The sequence below is a fragment of the Podarcis erhardii genome (genome assembly GCF_964252035.2).
Source record: "Podarcis erhardii genome assembly, chromosome: 11".
Lineage (NCBI taxonomy): Eukaryota > Metazoa > Chordata > Lepidosauria > Squamata > Lacertidae > Podarcis > Podarcis erhardii.
In genome coordinates this window covers 12,926,723-12,932,671 of record NC_138501.1, presented here as the reverse complement: position 1 = coordinate 12,932,671, position 5,949 = coordinate 12,926,723, and the positions used below count along the sequence as shown (strand labels likewise).

The 5,949-nt window shown below is 45.1% G+C and overlaps 1 long non-coding RNA gene across 1 annotated transcript; it reads left to right on the top strand.

The window, feature by feature from the left end:
- The first annotated feature begins 392 nt into the window (after positions 1-392).
- On the top strand, positions 393-5,387 carry LOC309352259. Its single transcript, XR_014161205.1, has 2 exons — positions 393-559; positions 5,152-5,387. It is a non-coding gene; the product is annotated as an uncharacterized lncRNA (long non-coding RNA).
- Positions 5,388-5,949: the final 562 nt, after the last annotated feature.

Genomic DNA, 5,949 nt, shown 5'->3' with positions numbered 1-5,949 from the left:
AATAGTTGTAACATAAGCCAATGTAAGTTGGGGGGGGGGGCTTGTTATATGCCTGCTGCCCATGCCACATGCCTGCACTGTATTTGTCACCTAAAATCAGGTTACAGTGGTACCTCATGTTAAAAACTTAATTCGTTCTCGAGGACTTAAAAATAATTTGGTAAGTTGTGTGTCCTTGTTTCTCAGTTTGATCCTTTCACATGGTTTTGTATGTTCTGTGATATTTTGTGCCGTTATTTTTATTGATGAGAGTTTAGTACAGTGGTACTTCGGGTTAAGAACTTAATGCATTCTGGAGGTCCGTTCTTAACCTGAAACTGTTCTTAACCTGAGGTACCACTTTAGCTAATGAGGCCTCCCACTGCCGCTGCATTGCCGCCAGACAATTTCTGTTCTCATCCTGAAGCAAAGTTCTTAATACGAGGTACTATTTCTGGGTTAGAGGAGTCTGTAACCTGAAGTGTCTGTAACCTGAAGCGTCTGTAACCCGAGGTACCATGGTACTATTAACAAGCTGTCCCACAGCTGCAAAGAAGAGGACTGCATGTATATTGTAAAGGTGAGGTTTCCTTCCATCTTTGATACGAGGTGTGGAGGCACCAAAAGTTTGGGAATCTATCTTAGAATAAGGGCTGGGGCCCTTCCCAAGAAAGGATAATAGACTTTGCATAAGCTAAACTATAATGTCTAATGTATCTTATCAGGAGCAATGTAGCTATAAAAATGTAGGACAAAAAAAGGAGTAAATGGGTCATTGGTTACAAACAATATTGAATAGGTTTAGTCTTGAGGTTTTGATCCAGAAAACAGCCATTGTAATTTGCATGAGAGAGGTCAAAGAGATGCTGTGGTTACAATAGTTAATGGCTTTGCTATAGCTAAGCAGAGCTACAAATATCCAATGGCCACATTCTCTCAAGTACCTTGTTCACGCTGCTATAAAAATGTTTATTGTTAGTAGCACGAAATGGCTGAACTCAAACTACTTCATTACCTAAGAGGGGAAATGGAAAGGATTTTGGAAGCTACATGATGCAGCAAGACAAAAATCAGAATAAAGATGACTTATGTGCTTTTAGCCTTTAGTAGACCATTAGGTGATGAATGTTCATCTGTAGTCTCTGACGAGCTTCAAAATCACACAGCCAGGAGCAAGTTCCTTCCTGAGTCATTTAAGCAATATTTGATAGCACTGCAACAAATCATAAGATTGACTCCTGGATAGTACTTATATCGCCTTCAGCAAGTGATAAATGCATGCCTTCCTGGCCCAATAATGATAAAGAATTTTTATTTAGAATTGCCTGCCAACTGGCAATCAAAAGCTGGTAAAAAGATAAGAATTGTTCAGATTCTGATTTAATGGTTCTTAAAAGAAGCAGATTGGGACGTGGGTGGCACTGTGGGTTAAACCACAGAGCCTAGGACTTGCCGATCAGAAGTTCAGCGGTTCGAATCCCTGTGACGGTGTGAGCTCCCGTTGCTCGGTCCCAGCTCCTGCCCACCTAGCAGTTTGAAAGCATGTCAAAGTGCAAGTAGATAAATAGGTACCGCTCCGGCGGGAAGGTAAACGGCGTTTCCGTGCGCTGCTCTGGTTCGCCAGAAGCAGCTTAGTCATGCTGGCCACATGACCCGGAAGCTGTACACCGGCTCCCTCGGCCAATAAAGCGAGATGAGCACCGCAACCCCAGAGTCGGTCACAACTGGACCTAATGGTCAAGTGTCCCTTTACCTTTATAAAAGAAGCAGGTATATATCAAACATTATTGGTAGGTAAGGACCCACAGAGCTGGTAGTTGATAAGCAAATGTGATTATATTTATCAAGTATTAGACAGTGAGTATGGGTGGGTCTCGTTACAAAAAAATTAATGGTTTCCCATTTGCTTACAGACTGTACTCATGATAAATTCAGTCTGGGAGTATTCTGTATTCCAGTTATCTCTACGTCACACCCAGTTAACAGGGCATATACTCCAATGTGTATAAAATATGCACACTTAGGTGTGTATACATGCATCTTACAATTAATCCTGAATGTGGTAGCTAGACTGGTGACTGGGAGTGGCCACTGAGACCATATAACAGCGGTCCTGAAAGACCTCCATTGGCTCCCAGTTCATTTCCGAGCACAATTCAAAGTGTTGGTGCTGACCTTTAAAACCCTAAACGGCCTGGGCCCAGTATACCTGAAGGAGTGTCTCCACCCCCATCGTTCAGCCCGGACACTGAGGTCCAGCTCCATGTGCCTTCTGGTGGTTCCCTCGCTGCAAGAAGTGAGATTACAGGGAACCAGGCAGAGGGCCTTCTCGGTAGTGGCATCCACGCTGTGGAACACCCTCCTATCAGATGTCAAGGAAATAAACACTATCTGACTTTTAGAAGACATCTGAAGGCAGCCGTGTTTAGGGAAGTTTTTAGTGTTTGATGTTTTGTCGCTTTAAAAAAAGTTATTATTAATATTCTGTTGGGAGCTGCTCAGAGTGGCTGGGGAAACCCAGCTGGATGGGTGGGGTATGTATGTATGTATGTATGTATGTATGTATAAATAAATAAATAAATAAATAAATAAATAAAATCATCATCATCTTACATTCTTAGGCGACTTCATGCATCTGGGGGAGCAGGATGCCGCAATAGTGTAATTTCACTTTATTGGTAGCATTTTAGGCAGCAAGAAGCATTTTACAACCAGATTGCAGTGAAAATGGTTCTCTTGTTACTCCCTGGAGATCTCTACAGTTTGCAACATAAATCAGCATGTGTTTCCAGGGACTACTCCATTTTTCAGATAATGATCTAAGGGTTGCAAGTGTGTTTTGCCACACAAACACTCCCTTTCATGGATGGTCAGGTAGCGATAGCGCCACCAAGTAGTAATAGGGTAAAGTCATTTTCCCCAAAGTATTACACATTCCCCTGGGTTTCAAAGGGTGCGTGACATATTTTTTAATCGTGATTTTTTTTAGCTGCAGAAAACAATTCAAAGATAAAGTATTATTATTAAAACTACCCCCAAATAATCTTTGCCCAAGACTAAGCTCTCAAAATAGGTGCGCAATATGTAAGTTTGGAAGCACCAGGATAAGGGATTCACAGTTATGTAGCACATGCCTCCAGATACTCGATGGCCCTTGTGGTCTCTTCCAACTCTATGATTCTATGATTCTATGATTCTATGATTCTATGTGTCAGGGGCTCAGGAGCAGAGGCACAGGAGAGGGAGGAAATGGAGAGCGAGGGGGAGGAATCCGAGGGAAGCACAGGAGATGAAAGTGGTCCGAGGGATTCCATGAGCCTCTCCAGCGAATCGGAAGATTCACAGAAGGGAGCGCCAATGGCCAGGGCAAGGGGGGTGCCAAGGGGGAAACCCCAGAAGGAAGGGGCCAGCGGGGACTCCCAGAGCAGCAGTTGGAAATCAGGACCAGCTTCCCCACCAGAGCGCAGTGGGGGGGAGGAGTCCCAGGCATCGGGACCAGTGTTCTCACCACCAGCGAGAGGAGATGAGTCAGGATTGACCACGCCTCCATCGGAGAGCGGGGAAACGGTCAAGAGGAAGGTTACCGGCTGGGCGCGCGCGCCAAGTTCAAATGTACAGGCGAGCGGCACAGCAGGTAGGGAGCCAGGTCCTAAAGCCCGCCGGAAGGAGGGGCAAGACTCAGGGGGGTCAGCGTCAGAAGAGTCCAGAAAGGAGGAAACCCCAGGGGGCAGAAGGACCCAGAGGAGGAAAGAACAACGGAAGAGGTGGAGTAAGGCTAGAGTCTTAAACTGGTGTCTAGGAGGCGGAGACTCAGATGGAGCTTCGCCGGTCTAGCTTCTAAGATGTAGAGTTGCACGCTGCGGTTTGGAAATGGAAACTAACCTTCAATAAAGACTTTTATACGTTATTACTGGCTAGCGTTGGTCCTCTGTGAGCTGGGACCTAGAGGCAGCTCTGACACTATGATATTACTGTGGTATTTGAAAACCATCAACAAATTTGCGCTGCACATTCTTAAAATGTGGCAGGCTTGCCAAAGCCCGCATAAACCACACTTCAGAGACTGATCTAGGAACTAGCCACCATGTCATTTGAACCTTTCCTATGTGCTAGAAATAATAATAATAATAATAATAATAATAATAATAATAATAATAATAATAATTTATTTATACCCCGCCCACTCTGGGCGGCTTCCAACAGAATATTAAAATACAATAGTCTATTAAACATTAAAAACTTCCCTAAGATGTCTTCTAAAAGTCTGGGAGTTGTTTTTCTCTTTGACATCTGGTGGGAGGGTGTTCCACAGGGCAGGTGCCACTACCGAGAAGGCCCTCTGCCTGGTTCCCTGCAGCTTTGCTTCTCGCAGTGAGGGAACCACCAGAAGGTCCTTGGCGCTGGACCTCAGTGTCCGGGCAGAACGGCGGGAAATATTCCAACACTCCCCATATTTATCCTGCAAGTTTTTTTGTACTTGGCTTTTTAATAAGTAGAAGTGATACAGGTCGAAATGATTTCTTTCAATATTCTGAAGAGCGACAGCAGAGCATTTCCTAGCCACAGAAGCAAACAAGTGAGACCTGCAACAAAATGTTGGAACAATGAGCTCTCCTGGTTGGCGCTCCAGCCAAGCCCACCCTCAGCCAGCATAATCCATCAGAGTTCTTTGCCCATTTTTCTAACAGTCAATATTTAATGCCCCTCCATTTCAGAGGGGGGAGTCTTTTTAAAAATTGTACTTCTACAAACTTACTTTTTCAAAATGTACCTCTGCAAGCCTCCAAGCCTGCTTCTGTTTCCCTCTTGAGTTTCTGACTGTGCTATTGGCTACGTAAGGATCTGCACTGACATAACTAGTTTACTATTAGCCTATAGGCCCAGGAGACTGCCTGATGTGCCATAATCCCAGGAGCTCCCACTTCAGGAAAACATCCTTACATATTTACTTTCTGGTGCTCCCTGCACCTCTAGAGGAGACACACCGAGGGGCTCCTCACTACGAGGTTTAAGAGTGATCTCTGCTCCCTGTTTTCTAAAGGTAAAACCTCACATATCTATTCCTTTTTGCAAGTGTGACTAAGTTTTCTATATGCACTCAGAGTGCATGCAGTCCCTTTCCTTGTCTGTCCCCTTCTCCCCCAGCAATTTCCTTTTCCATACTTTTCCCAGGGTCTGTCTGAGGTAAAGTTGGTTTCCAGCCTATTTGCCTGCTGCTTAGCCTGGATAAAACTGACGCAAGATCAGCTGAGAGAGAAAAACAACTAGAGGAAATGGAGGAGGTTATAATTGCTTCCTGGACCAAGAGAATGCACCCACCTTTTGTTTCTCAGTGAATCAGCTTTGCTGAATATTTAGCTTGGTGTTCTTGGCTTTTTTTCAGCAATAAACTAAACCTGCCGGAGCTACATTCCCTACAAGAAGTGTCTTGGGAAAGAATAATAGTGTCTAAAAGCAGCAGCCCCCCAAATCCAGTTCATCAGTGTGCATACTTAAACTCTTCCTGCCCCATACCTCCTCAAAACCAATGTGTACATTTTGTAGGGATGCGGGTGGCGCTGTGGTCTAAGCCACTGAGCCTCTTGGGCTTACTGAACAGAAGGTTGGCAGTTCGAATCCCCGCAATGGGGTGAGCTCCCGTTGCTCTGTCCCACCTCCTGCCAACCTAGCAGTTCAAAAGCACATCAGAGCAAGTAGATCAACAGGTGCTTTTGTGACATCACAAGAAACCCACAGCCAATGGCAACAGCTGAGGAGGCATCATCTTCATTGCTTTGAGCCTCACAATGGCGGGTGGACCTATCAGTGGTTGTGTGCTTGTTTATTTGGGACACGGGTGGAGCTGTGGTCTAAACCACTGAGTTTCTTGGGCTTGCGGATCAGAAGGTCAGCAGTTTGAATCCCCGCAATGGGGTGAGCTCCTGTTGCTCTGTCCCAGCTTCTGCCAACCTAGCGGTTTGAAAGCATGCC